A 25,615-nucleotide genomic window follows, 5' to 3' on the forward strand; every position below is an offset into this window, starting at 1 on the left:
GCGTTTAGCATCTTGCCATTAAAACCAATGAACTGAGGTAGCACAGCACGCTAACATCAATATGACACCTCCCTTCAGGTACCGATAACGGTTAAATTTCCTGACAAGCCCGAACTTGCAAATAAAAACACTCGGTACAAGTTTATACAGGTTAAAAATCTGTAATATTTTATTTACGTTTGATAATAACTCCATTCGTTTGTCCGGCTATCGGCCGATGTCCCTGAAAGGAGATTGGAGATCGGAATCAGTGCCAAAAACCCCGATCGGTCCATCTCTAATATATATATATATATACCCCCCACTTTATTCTCCCACTTTAGCGCATCCAGTTTCTGCCTATCAATAATCCTCTCACTAATGCTGGTCCCTGCTCCTAATTGGGGAGGACGAGGCTGCTTCAGGTCCCCTCCGACACGTGCACAGCAATCGAACATCTTACCACCTACACTTGACGAGTGCAGTGCAGTACAGCGCTGTGTCTGAGCCACACCCTCTACCGCACTCCTTTCCCATCTCCGTGCAGGCGCCACCAACCAGCCAGCAGAGGTCGTAATCGCACTAGTCTGAGAGAGAGTCCCCATCCGGCTTTATCCCACCCCTATCTGAACAACAGGCCAATCATTGTTTATGTGGTCGCTCATCCTTAGCCGGCAGGCAGGGCTGAGATACGATGTATTTGAGATCTCAGCTCTGGTGAACAGCGCATGTTTTTACCGCCGCGCCACCTGAGCGGCCACTCTTATGTTTTTTTTAAGTAGGCTGAAGTCCATTTGTCTATAGGTTTAACTGTTAGTAGTGTTGACCGGCGTTTTTTATGCTGCTGTGTGCTGGGGCAGCAACATCACTGATAAGTACATGCTGGTTGGCTACCTCACACTTCTGACTGTATGTGACTCAGCAGCTGTCTCTGCATCAGCAACCTAATCTCAGGTGTTTTAGTGCTTGTCTTGTGGAATTAGATCAGAGCCAGCTAACATTACCTCTCCAGCTTTGACGTTCAGCGCAGTGTTAATGAAGGGTCTTTATGTGCTACTTTATGTGGCTTTGAGCCTGATAGGACTGAGTTTAAAAACTCAGTGGATAAAACTGATGTCAACTTATTGTTTCAAACAGAATACAGGAGATTGCGCAAGGATAAAAGCAAAACTCAAGTTTGCCAAGTAAGCTAAAAAAAGTTAATTAAATGTTTTGCACCTAGGGTACAATTCTTTGGCACAATATGACAAACACTCATGAGTCTTCACAAATCAGTCAAATGCCATACAGGTGACAACAGAAGCATATAAAACATAGACTTTTTTGTGTGAGTGAAATTGTACTGTGCGTTCTAGTGAATTATTTTTTAAGGGAAGCATTTAACCTAGTAACTTAAACCTGTATCCTCTTACGTTTGATCAAGTTCCTAATTCACTGTAGTTGCGTTTGGTCTGGTTAAAACCTTAGCTGAAAGTAGGTCACTAGTGGCTGTGAGAGGTTTACACATCTTAAATTCTTCTTCTGCACAGCTGGCTAATCTTTCTTGTAAGTGTACTAACCTGATAAACCTTTGAGGTTTAAAAGCCAGATGACATTGAACTGCACTGTTTGCCTTTTAGGCCAGGATATACATATGTTAACTGTGCGAATGTGTACACAGATCCCCCTTTTACTGTGGGAACCTAATGACCAGATGAGAGTGGAATCAGCAGCAGGGTGAATATACTGACCTAAATCATATACACTGATTAGGCATAACATTATGACCACCTTCCTAATATTGTCTTGGTCCCCCTTTTGCTGCCAAAACAGCCCTGACCCGTTGAGGCATGGAGTCTGACACCTTTCTATCAGAACCAGCATGAACTTCTTCAGTAATTTGAGCTACAGTAGCTCGTCTGTTGAATCGGACCACACGGGCCAGCCTTCGCTCCCCACGTGCATCAGTGAGCCCTGGCTGCCCATGACCCTGTTGCTGGTTTACCACTGTTCCTTTCTTTGACCACTTTTGATAGATACTGACCACCGCAGACCGGGAACACCCCACAAGAGCTGCAGTTTTGGAGATGCTCTGACCCAGTCGCGTAGCATCACAATTTGGCCCTTGTCAAACTCGCTCAAATCCTTACGCTTGCCCATTTTTCCTGCTTCTAACACTTTAAGGATAAAATGTTCACTTGCTGCCTAATATACCCCACCCACTAACAGGTGCTGTGATGAAGTCCGTAGGTGTTTGTTTAGGTGTTTTTCTTTAAATAGTGTATACTACACGAGTTTTTATGTGATCGTCATCAAGCTGGCGTGTATTTAAAAAAAAATGTTAATGCTGCTGCACCATCAAAAATAAAAGACAAGCTGCTGCTGCAAACTTACTTACTAACAGGTTCACCTCAAATGGAATTTTGCACATTTGTGTTCTGAATTTAATTTTGAGTGGATGTAATTGCAATTTTCTTATCAATATACATTTATTTTGCCCATAGTGATTATTGGAAAATGTCCCAATTAAAAATATTTAGTACTTTGCAATAAAACCTCTTTAGGTTACGGCTTTGCACACCTGAATTTGGGTAGTTAATTTCATGTCAAATCCTTTCAAGCTCTTGTCAGATTGGATGGTGAATGTATGTGAACTGCCTTATTTAGATCTTTAATGGGGTTTAAATCTAGGATTTGGCTCGGCCACTCAAGGTCATTCAGTAACTTGAACACCAATGTTTTCTTGACTGTTAAAAGCTAAACTGTTATCCTATTTTGAGTTTGTGTGTGCTCTGGAGGTGGTTATCTTCAGTGATCCTGTATTGGCTGCAGGGATGGTAGGAGTCTGTTGATGAGCAATGTCTCTGTTTCACCATAGTGCTTGCTGTTGTGCTGTTGTTTTCATCAATCAAACCAGAAAATCTTTTTCCTCATAATACCAAAGTCCTTTACATGCAGTTTAGCAAACTCCAAGAGTTGCTAAACTCTTCTAGAGTTGATTATTTTTCCAACAGGTTTTCCAATGTTGCTTTGAGCTCTTTAAGAGTGACCATCGAGTTCTTTTCATATGTCATTTTAAGGTTGTGCAAAGCGTCTTCCATTTCAAAATGATCGAGACCACTGTGGTCCTAGGAACACTGAAAGTCTGTGATAAAGTGGCCTGATTTGGCCTGATTTATTCCTTGCCACAATTTGATCATGGATACCCACAGACAGTTCCTTGAACCTTGTGGCTTGTTTTTTGTTCTGATAATGCAGTGGAACGTGTGGGTCCTTATTGACCCAGGTGGTGTTTACCTTTGCAAACTATGTTCAGTCTGTTAAAATTGCAACAGGTGAACTCCACTTGAGTTCCAGACATACAGCAAGGAAAATTGTAAGCAAACAGGATGCACCTGATCACTGTTTGGTGTGTCGCAGCCTGAATGGTCTGAATACTTTTGGGAACAAGAAATTTCAGTTTTTGATTTTTTTGTTTTTACTTTGTCATAATGTGATTTAAGGGTAGGTAGATAGAAAATGTCAGTTATTATTTAAAATCAAATCCAAAAAAAATAAAAGGGACTGAAGTAAAGGTATACCCGTACAACACATTCCAACTGCTGTGTGAAGAAAGCATTTTTTTTTTAATCTTCTGTAATCCCCTAAACCTTCCTTAACTTAACATTAACAGCTTTTTCTTTTGGGTGTGTAATGTTTTTCTTTGCTTTTGTATAGACAAGGCTTTGCTTTGGGGCAGTGCTTTGCTGTATAGAGTGTAATTTTTGCCTTCCTTTGCTTCGTTTTAGACAGTACAGGAACGGCAAGAACATCTCTTGTTTACCTGGACAATTATGTACTGCAGAGCTCGGGCTGTGCTGACATTTGTTGACATGTTTGTCTTGTTGATTCCTATGTGCAGGGAGCGCCGTGGCAGGCAGGAAGTTCGAATAATAGAGTGAGCTGTGGAATGTGGTGTTTCTGTTTTGAGGAGGCGCTCCGCTTAGCGCCTTGCGCCATCACGTCTATTATGGCTGAACCCTTAGTATTACCAAACTGTAACACAGAGAATCAAGTATACATCCACTTGTGCCTAGTAGTTATTTTGCAAATCGTGCAGTTTACAAAAATTGGTACACACAGCATAGGAATTACTGTCTTTTATTACATCAGATGTTGGCAGTTTTGGCATCCAGAAACAACTGATTTAAAAAGGAATCTTATTTTACACTGACATAAAAGGTGCTTTCACATGAGACTGGACACATATTGCTGCTTACTGCAGCATTCAAGACTTTTTGCTGGCTGTACTACTGAGCAGCAAGCTTGAAATAATAAACACTACTGATAGTATCGACAGTTTATTCACACGCAGTTTTGTATAAAATGTATTTTTGTTTAAAATAAGAAAACTCTGCATTGTTGCCATTTGGAGACGGGAGGAGCTAAATACCCAGCAGAAGAATAAAGTGTGCTATTGAAAGGTGTCTTAGATTGTATTGAATGGCTACGAAGCCATGGCTATGTTTAAAACATTTTGATTCAATGTTCCCTTTTTCTCCTGACTTTTAGCACGTCCAGTTGCCCGATTGCGTCATGCTTCCTCTCCACTAATGCCAGCCCCGGCTCTGAATGAGGAGAACAAAGCTAACCCACGCCCCCTCTGACACGTGGGCAGCAGTTGTTTGCATTTTGTCACCCACACCAGACGAGATCAGCTGCAGCTCTGTGTACGGAGAGACACACCTTGATCCACACTCTTTCCCCGCCTCTGTGCAGGCGCCGTCAGTCAGCCAGCAGAGGTCGTAGTAGCATCAGTTATGAGAGAGTCCCTATCCGGCTTAACCCACCCCTATATGAACAACAGGCCAATTGTTGTTCATTTGGCTGCTCAGCCCTGCAGGCAGGCAGAGCTGAGACTCAATACGATGTGTTCAAGATCCCAGCTCTGGTGTCAGCGTGTGTTTTTACCACTGTGCCACCTGAGTGGCTCTTCTGTGAGCATTGTTAAGTATCATGTAATCACTTAATTATGACCCAGTAATTGCCTAGGGTTTAGAACCTCACAACATCTGGTAAAATAGTAGAAGTAACTGAAATAAGATAAAAAAATAAAAAGACTAAATAGGCAACATTAAATTATTTTACTTTTCTGGCTATTAGTTATGGTAGTGTAAGCATTATTTTGAACAAAGTAATTTGCACAGTACATAATTGTAGCCCGATTCCTGTTCACTTGTTTTTTATCCACAAATTTTACATACTTGGCAGTCAGAGGGTTGTGGCTTGAGGATATGCAGGTATGAGTGGAATCTGCAGGAGCCTGCACTGCCTGCTCCGCTCTCATTCTAGAGGCCACACACATGCCCACTTACTCATGCATACCCCAGACATTATTTTGTTTAACTTTAAGGTGCTTGTAATATTTGTGTTCTGTGGGTCATGACTTTCATTTTAGAAACAGCTCTTCGTTTCGGACATAACAGAACATCTACGTTGGTACAGTTTTTTTGGTAAACATTTTCTCTCATCTGAAAGCAAAACAAACTGTACAGTGCATTTGATTAATGTCTACCTCAAAGCAGCCTCAGCTATGCTTTTTAAAATTGACTCCAGGGTGTTATAAAACCAAATGTGCCCTATTTTCATTCTAGCACAAATGTAATTAAGCCGATCTCTATTCTCTAAGGCCCAGTCCCTGATTGCGTTAGCCTGTTGCTCTGGGATACAGTATTTAACAGATTGGAGTTTAAATAAGCTGTATGGAGCTGAATGACTTTTAGTCATGAGAATAGGATGTGAATGAAGTTTGTAAACCCTTGACCAATGTAAGGTTCTGTTGTACATACTCAACATGCGTTGTTGCTTTGCTATGGCTTTGGCTATAATTCTCTTTACTCGCATTTGCAATCAAGTTAAAACTGTGCGCTATTATTGATTAGTAACATCTCAGTTTAATCTCCCCCCTCCCCCCTGTATTTAATTGCACACTTCTTTCGAAGTTATAATTATATATAGCTATTACTTCTTAAGGTAAATTTTTTGCTATTGGTCAGTTTTTCAGATTTACATTACTTAAAAAAAAGCATTGATGTAGTGTGGATATTTCCTACAAATGCTTTGTTGCTACCATTTATCTTGCACATATCCATTAGGATTTTGCAGCCTACAGTACAAGCACTGAATTTACACACAGCATTGTCAGACAAATGGATTAGTAAACAAGTTGTCATGGCTGAAAACTCACTTTTTGTTAGACATGAATATGTATTTACCATAAATTGCCTTTCATTCTTTTTAAAGTCAGTTCTTAAATTGATTTTATCTTATTTGGCCATAATGTACAACCATTAAACCCCACCATCTCAGCAATGCAGGACAAAACTAAGTAGTTACAAACTATCTGTAAACTTTGACTCCAGGTGGCACAGCCTCACTTTATGCCTAGTTCACACTTTACGACTTTTGCCCTGATTTTCGCTCGCCGACTGGTTATGCTGCACATCAGCGCACAAACTTTGATCGCTCGCTACTTGTTGTGCATTTTTGGCCGCGATATCATTAAACCTTTCGTCACTTCTCGCGTTTGTTTGTGTGATAGATCGTGTAGTGTGTGACCCCCTATTGCCGATCAGTTGTGTAGTGTGAAAGCCACACCGACTTGAAAGAGATCTAGTTGTGTAGTGTGAACTGTACAGTGACCTGACAACTTGGAATGTCATGTAGTGTGAACTTAGCAGTAGTGTTGCAAAAGGAAACGGTATATTTGACCAGAAATGGTCTTTGACCCCTATCAGAAACTGAACAGCTTCAGAAAACGGTTTAAATTGACTTTGGTAGGTTTTGACCTTGTGACACTTATCTGATGGTCACAGCACATGGGTCAAGGTGAATTTGCTTTCATTCTCAGTTTTATTACTGTTCACTCTGTAGTTTAAATGTGTATAAATGTATTTTGGGTTTTGGAAAAGGTAGTCAGAAGTATAACTGAGCAGGAACACATTGTCGTTGAGTAATATAGTGACTTCTGATTGCTTATCTGAGTTATGCTTTCAGCTTGATTTACAAACACACTGAGTAAGATTTATATCGATTTGGTCTTTCATCAAACACAGCATAACAGCATAACTACAAATGAGACAAATAATTCTTTATTTGACTTGATATTAGCAGTCAGATTGTTCTGAAGCTGGTCCTACATTATGTAACTTATTTTAAGTTTAATAACTACGTTTGGCAGCATTGAGGCTTTTCTGTTAGATTTGGCAGCAGTGTTGTTCCAAAGCTCATCACTAGAGGCTGTTTAAAGACTAGCTTAGCATTAAAGGGCACCTTTCTCAGCCTTACTTTGAGTTTTTGTTTAATGGGTGTGGTCACTCTGTTGCCACCAGCAATACAGTAAAGCTTGTGAAACTGCCAGAACCTGTACACACTGCAAAGATGTTCTTTGGTTCAGGTTAAATTTGTATGTGATGACAGGGTGTTGTTAAAATATGAGCGCTTTTTCACGGTTGGTGTTCTAACATCGTCATTCAGGTGGAAATTGGTGTTTAACCTTGATTCTGAAGTCAGAAGCAAGTAAAATCTTAGTCCTGTGTTAAATCTTATGACTGCTAAGCGAGGACAGTAGGTCAGTGCAACCACAGAAAAGAGCCAGTCACATGACAGGCCTACTCACTTTCTTAAACACAATGAAGCTTTGTTCTCAAAACTGAGTTCTGTATTTTCAAACTGCCTCATTCCTAAGTTTTTCTTTGTGACGCTTAGTAGACATGAGACAAAATGTATTTGCAGTGTGTAATGTCCTCTCAAAATTGTTAATAAACTTATCTGAGTCCAGTCTTATACAGGAAAAGGCGTTTGAAAAAAAGTCAGACAAAATGGCACCAAGTTGGAGTAGGATAGAAACAATAAAAATAATTTGTGTTTTAGATTATTTGGGTTTAAACATGGGTTTAAGCTGTACACCAACACATTCATTGTATTGTGAGTGTGCACTACCAGTAAGTAGTAATTCTGTGTATTATTTTCTAAATTGACACTAACATTTATAAATGCAAGGGACCCACACTGGACCCCCACCGACCAGATGATGATCAGCAATGCAATGACACTAACACGGTAATAGGATAGTGTGTTGTGTTCTGGTTTGAGTGCGTCAGGTGCAGCAGTTTGCTGGTATTTCTACCAGTTTGCTGGTATTTTATTTTTATCTCTGGTTGTAGGTGTACATTTAAAGACTTGAGCTTTAACACAATGTGTTAATCTTCCTGTTGTCTTTTATCAGTGGACACTTTCTGATCACAAGATGCTTTTGGCTTTATGCTGAGTGATTGGGTGTTTAGGAATCCGAACAACATAGGAAAGCTTTAAAAATGTTTTGTTATGACATTTTTGGAAAGCTTAAAGTCTTAGGGAAAATGTTTGCACTGTGTTTTAATAAAAAACAAAATTCATTATTTTACATTTTAGGTGACAATCATCATAAATGGGGGGGGGGGGGGGGGGGGGGGTACAGGACATAAAGTAATTAGTACTGTAGTTAAAGTATAATTATTACCCAACTAAACACACACAATTATACTTTACCCATTTTCTGATATGCATTTATTAATTTATTTTACTTACAGCCACTTACAGCTTGTGCATACCCACAAGCTATTTCTTGATAGCTTGTGGGTATGCAAGGCAGTAAGATTTGTAGCAATACAGATGTGAAAATGACCTTTGCCATACAAATGTTTAAAGGGTTTTCGGTTTTGGTTTACTGGTGTAGCAGAATGTTTGTCTGGCACCAGGTATTAGATACTAGATCAGTGTTGCTTAAGTTAGTTTAAAGATGTTTTAAGTTTATGCTTTTTGGCCTTATGTTCTAAGGGCGGTTTTATATTGTGTCTGAGTGCAGACTCTGTATGCAACACAACAAAGCTGAGTCTCATTTGCTTTTGGTTTGGAATGCAAACCAGTAAACGTCAGTCCACTCTTCACCGAGTACTTTTGTGAGAGCGTTTAAGTAAAAAACAGAAACGAGAGTTGGGTTTGGCAATTGACCAGTCTTGTTGACTGGTCCTGCAACATGTAGTGAGATTAGTGACTTGTTAATATGTACATTATTACCTTTTTTTTATTCATATTACATTTATTTTTATATTTTCTAAACCTTTTAGTTTCATTTATGTTCACATCAAGTGAACATCTTTAGCGCTACACATGTGTGTCGATGTGCTACAGGAGAGTAAGCTTTTTATTTTTGTTTTAACCACGAATGTTTGGAGCAGTCTTCTTTTGCCAAGGATACAATGCAAAGACAGCTAGGGAAACGACGTAGCTCCAGAGATATGCTCAAGATCCGTGCGCTTAACAAAGACTCTCTCGATTGGTGGAGGACAAATTTGTTGCAGAAGAAAGAGCGTTTTCTGCGTCAGGTACTTTAATAAACAAGTTTTGTTTTTCTCTATGTCCTAAACATGTGAATGTTCCTTTTATCCCCTCATTCTTAACTTATACACTTGCCTAGGACCAGCGTGCAGGTGGCGCAGCTGTAAAACATGCTAGTCAGAGCTATCGGCTGATCAGGCATCTACACACACAATTGGCTATGCTGAACAGCCTAGCTATTTGGAGGTGCACTTGTCAGTGCCCTCTTGGTGCTAGTCCCAAATCTAGATGCAATAAGGAGAGTTCGAAAGTGGATCCAGTGTAAAACTGTGCTAATTTAGGCTTGTGGACCAGACCAAACAGAACTACTTAGGTCAGTTTTAGGATAATGTTATTACATTGCTTTCCAGTTTTTGTTAAATGTGGTAGCTAATCGAAGCAGATCACACCATCCTGTCTTTTTATCTCAGTGATTTTGCCCATGGTGTTTTTACTCATCCCATAAATTCAATATTTACATGGATCATACCGAATTTTAAGTATTATAAGTTTGTTCATGATCCTCTACACATAGCCACATAAATGTCAGGAATGTATAGGGTTTCATAACCACATTTGTATTTGACCAACTGGAATTAAAAAATCAGGTATGAAAATACTATTAAACCACTTCCAGTCTTATTTGTACATTTCCAATGCAAGTTATTAGTGCAACTTGTTTACATTAAATACCTTATAGCAGAGATGGGGACACACAGCGACTTCAGACTCGACTCGTGACTCGCAAAAAATGACTTGTGGACAACAAAAATCAGCAACATTAGTTACGTGTGACAATTATATTTATATATATATATATAACCCGCAACGCACGCAATGGGTAAATGTTCCAGCCAGCTTCCAGTGTAGTGATGAAGCGTCGCTCCCTACTCCCTGCTTTCAATATGAATCTCACTTAAAATGGTGGAATATGTAGTGCACTTCACAGTAACAGATAATGTGAATGGAATGCTCCTACAGAATTGGCGCTGATGATAAAAAAAAAAAAAAAAAACGCTTTCTGAACCAATCAGACCTTCTGATTGTAATTTTTAGTAAGAAATGCTGTTATTTGCATGTATTTAGTTTGCAGCGTCACACAGATGATGTGTGAGGAACGCTTGATTGGCTTTCTAATGAGTTTGTGTTTTATACACGGTTATAAATTTAATAGCATCTGTAATAACTTACATATTATTTGTTTTTTTCTATGCTACATTTCCAATATATGTTTTGTGTAGATTATATTGACTTGTGACTTGACTCGGACTCTAGCCTAATGACTCGTGACTCGACTCGGACTCGTATTTTGTGACTTGTGAACATCTCTGCCTTATAGATATGATAACTTGCTTTTATAGATGCTTTTAAAAAGAAAATAAAGTTTCCAAACAAACTCTGTGCTGCTGGCAACCTCCTTTCACATGCACACATCCTGTGTAAATATTGGGTACCAGTTATTTGTAATGACGTGGCCTTGTGTCAATCACGCATCTCTGCTTTAGGAGGCAATTTACTGCCTAGCACTTATTCACCTAGCACATGATTATACTGGGTAAAATAATGTATGAGAATTCAAATAAGTCTAGGGTCATTTTAGTTTAAAACATGTACGGCGTGTTTACATTGCTTGAAAAGAGTTCACACTTGATTCACTATTAAATGATTCCTAATTATGACTACTGAAAAAGCTACCGTCACTAATTTCTTGTACCAGCCATTCTAGCGGCGATTTCTCCTGTTCTTTAGTTTCACATGGCAAGCTGATTCGTTTCGATATTACCAATGTGACTCGGAGTTTTCTCTCTCTTATGTGAACTGTACATTCCTGTTTGGAAAAATTCATGTTACAGCATCTCCTTAAAAGTATTAAATCATTTTGGAAAATTAGCATGTCAGTACATGCAGACCATTTAGGGATTTTGTGGTTTTCTGAAGTGTTAAGCCACGTCGGCAGGTGCTGTGTGTTTGTACTGTTAATCCACACACCAACCCTGGCCACATTTTAAATGATGAATAAATTATGGACAACATTAATAAAGCTTTATCAGATGAGGGGGTGTCATGTTCCTACATAAAACTTACCGTCATTTCATTTTATATGTTATGTTCTGATATGATATAATCAGTTTATAGTTACAGCTGTCTTCCAGTAGCATTACTGTGCAGATGTGTATTAAAAAATCGTACCCATCCGACATGTTCATTTGAATGCGTCATCAATTTTGACTCTGGAGTGCTTTTACACAGAAGGCTGTCTTGGGAAATTGCTAGTTAATGCCAATGTAACCATGCATGTGTGAATACAGCATAACATAAATCTTCATCTGTAAATTGTGCAAGACTTCCTGACTAAATAATTACGTCTACACACTTTTACATCCAGTCTCATTTGTCTGTTCTGTCTTTACGTTGCGGTCACATGAGTTGTAGCATTTAAGATAATAGTTAACACATGATCAAATCAAACAGGCTTGACTGCTTTTACAGAGTCAGCCACATTTACATGTACACTACTCCACATGGGGTGAGGGTAAAACTGGTGCTGTGGCTTTTTGCTGGATTCCTCTCTCTGGGAAGACTGCTCATCCTAACCCTTTATTTATGTACTTTTGCACTTTTATTACCATTCTTTTCTACATTGTTTTTTTTTACACCCCCTCCGTTTCATTTTTTGTTGTTTGAATTGGTTTTTTTTTTTGCTCTCATGCAAAGTTTTTCCAGTGAACAGGATCTACTAGCAAAGTAAATATTTGACACTGGTTGTTCCTAACCAGAAACTGCCTCAAGAGTCACATGTCAAAATACTTTGTTAGCAGAGCTGATACTGACCCTGTGATCACTACTGCTTAAGTATTACAAGCTACTGTAAAAGATACGGATGCACTGTTACCTGTAATTTTTTAAAATTTGGCTACTCCCGTATTTAGGGGGTCGCCACGGTAGATCATTCTCATCCGCATACCAGACTTGGCACAGTCTTGACACAACCCCCATATTTTATCCAGGTTTGGGATCGACTCTCAGAGTACACTGACCGAGTTGTAAATATTGTGGAAGGAAGACTGGTGGTGATGGAAATGTGCTTCTGTTGAACTTACATAGGGAAATAGGGGTTAAGTTCCATATAAAACCTACATTGATCAGCCATAACATTAAAACCACCTCCTTGTTTCTACACTCATTGTCCATTTTATCAGCTCCACTTACCATATAGAAGCACTTTGTAGTTCTACAATTACTGAATGTAGACCATCTGTTTCTCTACATACTTTTTTAGCCTCCTTTCATCCTGTTCTCCAATGGACAGGACCACTACAGAGCAGGTATTATTTGGGTGGTGGATGATTCTCAGCACTGCAGTGACACTGACATGGTGGTGGTGTGTTAGTGTGTGTTGTGCTGGTATGAGTGGATAAGACACAGCAGCGCTGCTGGAGTTTTTAAATACCGTGTCCACTCACTGTCCACTCTATTAGACACTCCTAGACACATCTAGTTGGTCCACCTTGTAGATGTAAAGTCAGAGACGATCGCTCATCTATTGCTGCTGTTTGAGTTGGTCATCTTCTAGACCTTCATCAGTGGTCTTAGGGCGCTGTTGGCTGGATATTTTTGGTTGGTGGACTATTCTTAGTCAGACAGTGAGGTATTTAAAAACTCCATCAGCATGGCTGTCTTATCCATTCATACCAGCACAACACACACTAACACACCACCACCATGTCAGTGTCACTGCAGTGCTAAGAATGATCCACCACCTAAATAATACCTGCTCTGTAGTGGTCCTGTGGGGGTCCTGACCATTGAAGAACAGCATGAATGGGGCTAACAAAGCATGCAGAGAAACAGATGGTCTACATTCAGTAATTGTAGAACTACAAAGTGCTTCTATATGGTAAGTGGAGCAGATCAAATGGACAGTGAGTGTAGAATGAAGGAGGTGGTTTTAATGTTATGACTGACTGGTGTATATTTTAATTAATTAGCTTATCTCCAAGTATAACTGCCAAGCTGCCCAAGTTTAATCTCTTTTTTTTGCATGCAGTTAAAGTTTCTTTTTAACATTTTATTTATTATTCAATATTTATTATTTAATATAAAAATATTTCACACTGCTGTGTGGGGCAAATAACATTCAGTGGAAATTTTTATTTAGGTCATTGAAATTATTAGTCGTAATTATCCTAAACTATAATTAAGGATAAAATATCATGAAATCCAAAAACTTTAATACTACAACAAACAAGTAAGTCCTCAGTATCATTCTTCTTTAACTGCATCACGTTTTCTGTCATTGTTTTCCTCCTCCTGTTCTTTTCTCACTTTCCTCTTTCTCTTTCCATTAACCCAGTGCTTTAGCCCTGTCCTCATTTTTCATCTTTTCACTGTTGTATTCATCACTTTCTATTTTCCACTGTGGACAATAGAAAAGTTCACTCTTCAGTGGTGCTGCAGGTTGGAGGCCCCTTAAGGGCTTCTTTGTGATTGACGGCATAGCCCATGTCCTCTTGCCAAGAAGGAAGGCGGGAGATCGCAAAAGAAATCGTGTGGAGTCTGTTGCCTGGTTTTTTCGGGGGGGTAGGATTGGGGGGATTTTGGAAAAGGGAAGTAGTTCATTCATATGAGAGACCTTTGGGGTAATTCCTGCTGCTGGAAAGAAAATCTAGGGGACTTTCTTCCACATTAACACAACTTTGAACGTTAGATGTTTTTTATTAAATGATTATCCTGCTAGAGAGCCTTAACTGTGCTATCTCAAAAAGGCAAAGTAATGTTTGTTAGGGTTTATCATTCATGAATTGCATATGGTATGTACTGATCTTTTACAACAGTCTGAATCTTATGCACTCCCTAAGGTTTTCTAAAGAATCCATGAAACACACATTTCAGGTATTATGTTGTATTTTCAACGTAAACATTGTTTATTCTTTGAAAGCCATTTGCCTGTTTAAATTGTATGTAATCAAACAAATTGCATTGTTTTAATAGGTAACAGGCTGTTTAGGACATGTTTAGCCGTGTATAATTATGTTACTGTGGTTATTTGCACCTTGGACTTAAAAACAGTTTTAATATTTTGGTTCCTGTGTGGCAACAAAAGTCAATAGCAGCAAAAACACTGTCTAACTTTACTTACATGATAAAACACAACTCAAACTGGTTGATTTTAAACACAATTCATTCTGATTTGGAAAACAAATCAAGGCTGCTTCAGATCAGGCACCCTAATTGATGTTCTATTATTGCTGCTTAAATTCTTGAATTTACACACACAATTAGATTTCGTCTGTCACATGACCAATCCAATGAATTGTTGTGGGAATCTTGTGCATTCAGTTGTAGTAGTAAAACATTGTTAGCCTTTAGTAAGTCATGGCACATAAATGCATTTTAGTTGTTTTGTGTTGTATTCTACAGTGGCGATCCACTTGAAGTAGATTACAGAGTAATGTAATAGCTAGTTGGATCACTTGTTATATAAGATTTTGCGGTTTTGCATTTGAAAAGAGGCATCTCAAATCCCCAGTCACCTCCTGTTCCTCCCATTTAATATTTAAGCCAAATTAACAAAAGCATTGACTGCCCACACCCTTCCCCCATGCCTGGTCTCCCACATCCATCCATATATGTGTATGTGTGGGGGCTGGAAAGCCTGTGTGTAGGAGGGTTGGATTTTTTAAGTTGTTAATTAGACAACTGTTACCTAATTGACCTGTTTACAGTTACAAAATCACAGATAAGGAAACACTTTTGATTTGGGATTTACATGAGTGAATTTGACATTAGCCATCTTTCTCAAGCCTCTAATTAGTCCTGGGTTTATGTGGATCTTCTATTGTAATAAAATTATAACAATGTATTCAGCCTTAATGTAACTGGAACAGCCAGTTAGGGAGCAGCCATAACTAAACTAACACTAGTTCTGTTCTTGTGTTTGAATTTGTAGGTTTGTGGAAATTAAATGGCTAAATATATGCAAACCTACTTTCGCAGTAAATGAATGCATATTATACCAGAGTGCTGCAAGAAATGTAATAATGCCCATTATTTTCTTCTCTGCTGTTATTAAAAATTGCCATTTGAAAAATAATCTGTTCTTCTCATTTTGCCTAAAACTTATTTTTTCTCTTAGCCTCTTTTCTAACAGAAAGAATCAACTACATAAACTAGAAAACTAATAAAGAGCAGGTGTACATTTGGGAAAAATACTTTAATAATGTTATGAAATTGTTTCACCTTTTGTTTCATTTATTTTTATTGCACATTGCAGGCACATTCTCATTCAGTTAAGGTTGGAGTCCACATTGTTGACCAATAGCAGAACTGCGTTGCTGTATTGATTTGTTAAAAAGGCGGCATGTTACCAAAAGCAGAGCTGCTTTGCTGAGCTGACTTTTGACTTTTTTACCTTATGTTGCAAAACAATTGGTCTATAATCAAAAAGTGCCAACTACAGTGATGTACCAGCTAAACACGACATTCAAAAATACCCAGCCCAACTTCTTTCAGTAAAAATGTACCGACCTTGTTTGCAGTTAGTATGCAGGCTTAATTACATGTGTAGATGTTATTTATGGGTATCTGGTTTGCTTAGCTTTAGTCTTAAGATGTAGTTTCCCCCCCCCCCAATTTTTATCCCCCAGTCTAGTCGTGTCCAACTACCCTGAATACGCGTCCTCTATACTGATTCGACCCTTCACCGCTGACTGAGGACTCCTCTCAACGGACATGCGCCCCCTCTGGCACGCACAGTCAGTACAGATAGTGCATTTTTCACCTGCATGAGTCAAGTTCATACACTTGACGGGCACTGTGTACCAGTGTTAATTTAGTTGACGAATGATTTTCGTCATAGTTTTCGTCAACAAACCTTTTTTTCATGACGAAAACGAGACGATGACTAAATAAAAACTACAAAAAAAAGATAAAAACTATGACGAAATGAATCGACACTTTTGTCAACGAATAAAAACGAGACGAAAATGTTTGGCAGGGACGACATCCAATCAGAACTGATTTAGCGTATGTGGAGGGGCGGGACAAGCCGGGTAGCCATCCAATCAGTACTAATCTTTTGCAGTACCGCGGCAGAGCCGTAGATAGAGATAGCTCTGTACCGCGGTAAGAACACACTCGCACAAGTTTGATCTAAACCCGGGAAGACCAGACAAGCCTGTGAACTGTCGTTACTCATGGAACTAGGTTAACTCCACAATGTCAACAGGGAGAAAGAGGAGAGCCGATATATGGACACATTTCTCATTTGACGTCATGAAAAACAAGACGATGTGTAAACCATGTGGGGCGACGAGTAAAAACACAACAAATCTGAAACATCTGGCACTGCTGGCAGTATAATGGAAACATAATGGCACTGCAGCTTTTATGGTACCCAGTTTAATAAAGAATGTAATATGCAATTTGTTATGAACAATGCATATATGTTTCAGGCAGAGCAGGCCTACTGGTCATTCATATTTTGTTATTGTTATGCTCAATAAGCAGGGTCAGGTAAATAAAGATGTTTGAAATAAGTTAAATCTGTTTTTGTGTGTATTGCACATTCAAACATTAATAATATTCCATAACTGGTTAAAAAAATGTTTAATTTTGTGTAAGTGTATATAATGACTTAAATAATTTAAGGGAAGTGATAAAAAAGCATTTACATTTTACACCCTTTATATGTATTTTAGGGCGGCACGGTGGCTAAGTGGGTAGCGCTGTCGCCTCACAGCAAGAAGGTCCTGGGTTCGAACCCCAGGTGGGGCGGTCCGGGTGCTTTCTGTGTGGAGTTTGCATGTTCCCCCCGTGTCTGTGTGAGTTTCCTCCGGGTGCTCCGGTTTCCTCCCACAGTCCAAAGACGTGCAAGTGAGGTGAATTGAAGATACTAAATTTGTCCATGACTGTGTTCGATATAAACTTGTGTAATGAGTAGCTACCGTTCCTGTCATAAATGTAACCAATGTGTAAAAACATGACGTTAAAATCCTAATAAACAAACAAATATGTATTTTAGTCGACTGAATCGACTGTAGATTTAGTCGACTATATTCTTATGATAATTAGTCGACTAAAACTAGACTAAAACTAAAACAATTCAGATGACTAAATTATGACTAAAACTAAATTGCATTTTAGTCAAAAGACTGACTAAATCTAAATCAAAATTTGCTGTCAAAATGAACACTGCTGTGTACGGAGGGCCACACCCCCATCAGCATTATTTCTCAGCCCTGTGCAGGTGCCATCAGTCAGCCAGCAGGGGCCGCAGTCGCACCAGTTATGAGGACCTATGATCCGACGAAGAACCCTGAACAACAGCTAATCGTTGTTCATACTGCTGCCCAACCCAGTCGGAAAGGCAGAGCTGAGGTTTGATACGATGTATTCGAAACCCCAACTCTGGTGAGCTAGCACAGGGGTCTTCAACCTGTGGGGCGCGCCGTGCCTTATCCAGGGGAGGGGAGCGTGGCGGAACCGGCGCCTGGCATCCGTGCTCGAGTCGTGCCTTATCCAGAGGATGGGGGCGTGGTGGTACACGCGACCGAGTGCTGTTCTACCAAGGTGAGGGGGGGCGCAAGTCATGCTCGGCACACGAAGGGGGGCGCATGCCTAAAAAGGTTGAAAACCCCTGAGCTAGCATACTTTACCGCTGCGCCAACTGAGCGGCAAGATGTAGTTTTTTAAACTAATTCAGAACTAATTTATAAATTGCAGTTTAGCCAAGGGTAAAATTTAAGTGCCGGTAAATTTGATAACTTCAGGCTGAAAATATACCTGTCATTTATATTTATCCCTCCTACAATATAACAATATAACCCTTATAAACATACCCTCAGTGTACATCAGCCAGTTCTGTGTACAGACGCATTTGGAGTTTCTTTACATATATATAACTATAGCTAACCCATGCCCCCTCCGACACGTGGGCAGCATGCCGTATGCATCTTATCACCTACACTTTGACGAGTGCAATGCGGATCAGCACTGTGTACGGAGAGACACACCCTGACAGCACTTTTACCCATCTCTGTGCAGGCGCCATCAATCAGCCAGCAGAGGTCGTAATTACATTAGTTATGAAAGAGTCCCTATCCGGCTTTTTAATAGCTCACCCCTATCTGAACAACAGGCCAATCATTCTTCATGTGGGTGTTCAGCCCAGCCGGCAGGCAGAGCCGAGACTCGATACGATGTAGTCGAGATCCCTGCTCTGGTTCCAGCGTGTGTTCTTACCGCTGCAACACCTGAGCGGCCCCCGCATTTGGAGTCCACATATAAATGAACATACATAGACAACAGACATAACTTCTCTAAGTCAAATGAAATAAGTAAATAAAAGACAGATCACAACCTTTCCTGCCATGAACATGGCCCAAAGGGCAAACATGGCGTTAAAAACTAAACACTAACTAACTAACTGACTCAATAAATACACAGCTCCAGATTTTCCTCTGGCATTAACATCAGCACTGTGCACGATAAAAACTGTGTTAAGAGGTTCATGACATGGGTTACCAAGGCCATGGCGAGCAGCTCTATGCAAGCCTTATGTCACCAACCACAATGTCTAGCATCGAATTGAGTGGTGTAAAGCATGTCAACACTGGAGCAGTGGAAACATGTTTTGTGGTGTGACTAATCACAAATGATAGGAGAGTGCTATCTGCTTGACTGCTTGAAGCCAACTGTAAAGTTTGCTGGAGGAGGCATCATGCTATGGGGTGGTTTTTCAGGGGGTGGCCTAGGCCCCTTAGTTTCAGTGAAAGGAAATCTTAATTCTTCGGCATATCAAGTCATTTTGGACAACCATTTGCTTGCAACCTTGGGAAGAGTTTGGGGAAGGCTCTTTTCTGTTCTGTTTAGTGCCCCAGTGCACTAAAAAGGGTCCATAAAGGCATGGTTGGACGAGTTTGGTGTAGAGGAACTTGACTGGTCCGCACAGAACCTTGACCTCAACCCTTCTGAACACCTTTGGGATGAACTAGAATGGGGATTCCAAGCCAGGCCCTCTTATAAAAAATTCCACACACACTCAAATCATGGAGAAAGCCTTCCCAGAAAAGTGCAAAGGGGGACCAACCCCATAATAATGCCTATGGGATGTTTTTGAAAGCTTTTGTAGGTGTCCCAGCACTGAAATTATACCAGACTTGATACAGGCGAACCAACTTACAGAGAGCTTCTTTGAGGAAAATAATAAGGCTATTTTTTTGGTAATTGATAGTAAAAGGATCTTGGCTCTCTGCAGCTGTCATCTGGTCTGTGTTTCATGTTGAATGGGACTCATAGAGAGAAAAACAAAAAAAATAAGAAAGCACAATATTGTGTTTTTTATGTGAGTATGTTTAAAAAAAGAGCAGCCAGTGTTGGGAGTGTAGAGTCTCCATCTTGAAGGCTGATTTGGCTGCACTAATGAAAGAGACTCATTGTTTGTGTATATAATCAGCTCTTCACTGCAGAGCTTCCTCTCCTCCTAGACCTCATCATCTTCCAGCCAGAGAACAGGCTGCTTTGTGAACAACAGCCGTACGCTAACGGCCAATCTTGGCCCTGTACTAACCTATCCAGTGCATAGCAAAACCAGCATAAAAACGGAAATATTATACTTCTCCCAGAAGCCGTTTTCATGCATTCAGTTGATACCATGTGAGGAAGTCATTATTTTGTTTGATTTCACTCTGTTAGTTATGCTAGATATTAAGTTTTGCTTTTTCATTTTTTTGGCATGCGTGGATGCAATCATATGTCACCTAGCAGGGCAGGTCAGGGTTACCAAGAGTACAGCCCCGCAATGCGAATCCTGCCAATTACCCATCACGATTAAACACATACTAACTTTTTTTTTTAAATTTTACTTTAATTTTACCCCCCCACCCCCCACCCTCACTTATCCCCCAGTCTAATCGTGTCCAATTTACCCTGATTGCATCCTCTATACTGATTCGACCCTTCACCGCTGACTGAGCATGCCTCTCAACTGACATGCGCCCCCTCCGGTATGCACAGTCAGTACGGATTGTGCATTTTTCACCTGCACGAGTCGAGTTTATACACTTGACAGGCACTGTGCTCGGAGGGCCACACCCCCACCAGCGTTATTCCTCAGCCCTGTGCAGGTGCCATCAGTCAGCCAGCAGGGGCCGCAGTCGCACCAGTTATGAGGACCTATGATCCGACTTTCTTTACCCTCTAACCCTGAGCAACAGCCAATCGTTGTTCATGCGGCCGCCCAGCCTAGTCGGAGAGGCAGAGCTGAGCTTCGATACGATGTATTCGAAACCCCAACTCTGGTGAGCTAGCGTACTTTACCGCTGCACCACCTGAGCAGCCCAATGAAAGACATTTTAAACCTTGGAAAAACAGAAAAACCTTTGAACGTCATTACAATTACTAAATTAGGAATACACACATAATATCAGAGAGTACCTAACGGATACAAAGCACCCACATAAACCTTTCCTGCCATGAATGTAACTCACAAGAGTAAACACAGCATAGATAGATAGATAGATAGATAGATAGATAGATAGATAGATAGATAGATAGATAGATAGATAGATAGATAGATAGATAGATAGATAGATAGATAGATAGATAGATAGATAGATAGATCCTTAATCTGTTTTGTTTTGCATTTATGACTTGTAAATGGGGTATGGAGGCACAGATGATTGACATGTTGATTTTTAACTGACACTCACCTGCATCTTGTTGAGTGTTAATTTGCTCCAGGTGGGAGTGTTTCTATTAATCATTAATCTATTAATTCTTCCTCACAGATTTGCCTGCTCCTCTTTTGGCAACCTACTTTTTACTTTGAACCACAATGCTAAAGAAATCTCAATAAGAGCATTAAGCATTAGACATTTTTTTTTATTATGTAAAAGTTTATAAAAGTTTGTATGAAATGTGCATCTTACAGAGCTCTCTTGAATCTGTATTGGCACAAGCTGAACGGCTCTTGCTCGGTACTGTACACACTAGCCTCTCTGTTGGGTAAAGCATGGTTCAACAGTTTGCCAGCATACCATGCAGTGAGAGAGTGAGAGAGAGAGAGATACAAGTTGCAGCAGCTGGAATGTACTAAATGGTGTCCAACAAGTGACCTCTTGATATAGTTTGGGGCCCCACACACTCAAACTCAAACACGTGTGTGCATACCTTTAACCCATTACAGACTTAACTATTTTTTATGGCCTGCACTATGGTAGATTACCTGAGGGAGCGCTTCTTTATGTAAATGTGTTGTGATCTGATCTATGCACATGTTTAAAGGTTTTTTGTTTCATCCATTACTAAAATACTACTAATGCTATATACTATAACAGCCTTCACTTTTCTGGGAATGTTTTTTGAAGTGTACTGGTGGAAGTTTGTGTCTGTTTAGTCTAAGAGCATTTTGAGGTCAGGCACTAATGTTGGGTGGATTCAGTTTCATCCAAAAGGTGGGTAGGGTAGGGTAGGGTTGGGGTCAGGTCACTGTGCAGACCACTGAAGTTCATTCATGACAAACGCAATGATTTCTTTATTGACTTGCTTTGTTCAGATGTGTACAGTAAGGCTGATAGAAGAAAGGGCGTAATACACTGATCAACCATAACATTAAAACCACCTCCTTGTTTCTACACTCACTGTCTATTTTATCAGCTCAGCTTACCATATAGAAGCACTTTGTAGTTCTACAATTACTGACTGTAGTCCATCTGTTTCTCTACATACCTTTTAAGCCTGCTTTCACCCTGTTCTTCAATGGTCAGGACCACCACAGAGTAGGTATTATTTGGGTGGTGGATCATTCTCAGCACTGCAGTGACACTGACATGGTGGTAGTGTGTTAGTGTGTGCTATGCTGGTATGAGTGGATCAGACACAGCAGCACTGTCCACTCTATTAGACACTCCTACCTAGTTGGTTCACCTTGTAGATGTAAAGTCAGAGACGATCGCTCATCTATTGCTGCTGTTTGAGTTGGTCATCTTCCAGCAGTGACAGTGAGGTGTTTAAAAACTTTAGCAGTGATTCTGTGTCTGATCCACTGATACCAGCACAACACACACTAACACACCACCACCATGTCAGTGTCACTGCAGTGCTGAGAATGAACCACCACCAAAATAATACCAGTTCTGTGGTGGTCCTGACCATTGAAAGGGGGCTATGCAGCATGCAGACAAACAGATGGACTACAGTCAGTAATTGTAGAACTACAAAGTGCTTCTATATAAGTGGAGCTGATAAAATGGACAGTGAGTGTAGAAACAAGGAGGTGGTTTTAATGTTATGGCCGATCGGTGTATATGTTATTGTAAATTGCAATAAATTGTGAAGTCATTCACTTGCTTGTGTGCTAGTCATCCAGGTCCTGCAAAAGCAAAGCAGCCCCAGACGACCACAATGATGTTCTTATAGTGGAATGCAGTGTTAGCTTTATACCTGATGTAACAGGTTTCATGTCTTCCAAAAAGTTCCACCCTTGACTCAAAATGACATGCTTTTGTGTTCTTTTGGTTCAGCAACTCTGACATGAGTGCCATTTTTGCCCAGTGTCTATCTTATTGTGGAATCATGTTTATTGACCTTAGCTCAGGCCTACATTTCTTTAAATGTTCTTTTTTGACCTTTGTAAGCCTTTTCAGACTGGTAGATTTTAATGACTTTGTAGCACATCATGTATTTGTATTTCTTTAGAATGTGGCATCATGTGCCGCTTCTTAAGACATTCTAAGCACCTTCAGACAGGTTTAGATTCAATAGGCCTGGCAGGAATCATGTCTGGATGTGCCTAGTGAAATTAAACCTAATTGTCAAGTTTATTTGGTAGATAAGGGTATGATTATTTTTTTGTACATAGATCCAGACAGGGCTGAACAGCTTTTTCACTTTAATAAATAAAACCAGCATTTTTTAAAAAGCGGCTTGTTTTCTTGAGTTATCTTCGTCTAATATTAATTGTTTGATGATCTGAAAGATATATACCTAACATACATACAGTGTATCACAAAAGTGAGTACACCCCTCACATTTCTGCAAATATTTCATTATATCTTTTCATGGGACAACACTATAGACATGAAACTTGGATATAACTTAGAGTAGTCAGTGTACAGCTTGTATAGCAGTGTAGATTTACTGTCTTCTGAAAATAACTCAACACACAGCCATTAATGTCTAAATGGCTGGCAACATAAGTGAGTACACCCCACAGTGAACATGTCCAAATTGTGCCCAAAGTGTCAATATTTTGTGTGACCACCATTATTATCCAGCACTGCCTTAACCCTCCTGGGCATGGAATTCACCAGAGCTGCACAGGTTGCTACTGGAATCCTCTTCCACTCCTCCATGATGACATCATGGAGCTGGTGGATGTTAGACACCTTGAACTCCTCCACCTTCCACTTGAGGATGCGCCACAGGTGCTCAATTGGGTTTAGTCCATCACCTTTACCTTCAGCTTCCTCAGCAAGGCAGTTGTCATCTTGGAGGTTGTGTTTGGGGTCGTTATCCTGTTGGAAAACTGCCATGAGGCCCAGTTTTCGAAGGGAGGGGATCATGCTCTGTTTCAGAATGTCACAGTACATGTTGGAATTCATGTTTCCCTCAATGAACTGCAGCTCCCCAGTGCCAGCAACACTCATGCAGCCCAAGACCATGATGCTACCACCACCATGCTTGACTGTAGGCAAGATACAGTTGTCTTGGTACTTCTCACCAGGGCGCCGCCACACATGCTGGACACCATCTGAGCCAAACAAGTTTATCTTGGTCTCGTCAGACCACAGGGCATTCCAGTAATCCATGTTCTTGGACTGCTTGTCTTCAGCAAACTGTTTGCGGGCTTTCTTGTGCGTCAGCTTCCTTCTGGGATGACGACAATGCAGACCGAGTTGATGCAGTGTGCGGCGTATGGTCTGAGCACTGACAGGCTGACCTCCCACGTCTTCAACCTCTGCAGCAATGCTGGCAGCACTCATGTGTCTATTTTTTAAAGCCAACCTCTGGATATGACGCCGAACACGTGGACTCAACTTCTTTGGTCGACCCTGGCGAAGCCTGTTCCGAATGGAACCTGTCCTGGAAAACCGCTGTATGACCTTGGCCACCATGCTGTAGCTCAATTTCAGGGTGTTAGCAATCTTCTTATAGCCCAGGCCATCTTTGTGGAGAGCAACAATTCTATTTCTCACATCCTCAGAGAGTTCTTTGCCATGAGGTGCCATGTTGAATTTCCAGTGGCCAGTATGAGAGAATTGTACCCAAAACACCAAATTTAACAGCCCTGCTCCCCATTTACACCTGGGACCTTGACACATGACACCAGGGAGGGACAACGACACATTTGGGCACAATTTGGACATGTTCACTGTGGGGTGTACTCACTTATGTTGCCAGCTATTTAGACATAAATGGCTGTGTGTTGAGTTATTTTCAGAAGACAGTAAATCTACACTGCTATACAAGCTGTACACTGACTACTCTAAGTTATATCCAAGTTTCATGTCTATAGTGTTGTCCCATGAAAAGATATAATGAAATATTTGCAGAAATGTGAGTGGTGTACTCACTTTTGTGATACACTGTACATAACATATGTGATAAATATGCAAATACTTTGCACAGCACTGTAGTATATTAGAAATTAGTGTTGATGCATACTGAGGTTGAAGTCTGTGATAATAATCTAGTGAACTGAGAAAAGAAATTACCTGAGTTTTCACTTCTGCATTATATATAACTTCCTGCTGTTTGTGATCCAACAATGCTTCACACTTAGACAAGTACTGCCTCTGCAATGTAGGCGTGACAGCATGTAACACACACACACACACACACACACACACACACACACACACACACACACACACACACAGAAGCTTGTGTTCCAAGTTGTTCAATTGCCCTAGAAGAAAGTACTTAATGTCTTTTTGACCTTTAATGCCTTTTCATCTTTGTGACCTTGCCAGTCATATGCAAAATGTTTAACATTAGCATTAAGTTTCATGTTTTGGTTATATTCCAATTAAAAACTAATAAAACTAATACTACATTGTTACCTAGAAATTAATTCACAATAAGAAAAAAATAACATATAATACTGAAAATTAACAGCAATTGTGCATTGCTATTTTGACAGATTAGCTTTTTTATAAACGGTGTTACTGTTAACATATTCTCAGTTGCAAACTTATATAGATTTGTCCAGGCTTGCATGCGTATTGCTAGAGCTATGGTCAAACGTATGTGGACACAT

At 40.1% G+C, this 25,615-nt stretch overlaps 1 protein-coding gene across 19 annotated transcripts in view; it reads left to right on the forward strand.

Moving 5' to 3' along the window:
* The window catches only part of scrib (scribble planar cell polarity protein), a 120,351-nt gene that overhangs the window by 19,728 nt on the left and 75,008 nt on the right, over positions 1-25,615 (forward strand). The window lies entirely within an intron of this gene.

This window comes from Trichomycterus rosablanca, chromosome 4 (genome assembly GCF_030014385.1).
Source record: "Trichomycterus rosablanca isolate fTriRos1 chromosome 4, fTriRos1.hap1, whole genome shotgun sequence".
Classification (NCBI taxonomy): Eukaryota; Metazoa; Chordata; class Actinopteri; order Siluriformes; family Trichomycteridae; genus Trichomycterus; species Trichomycterus rosablanca.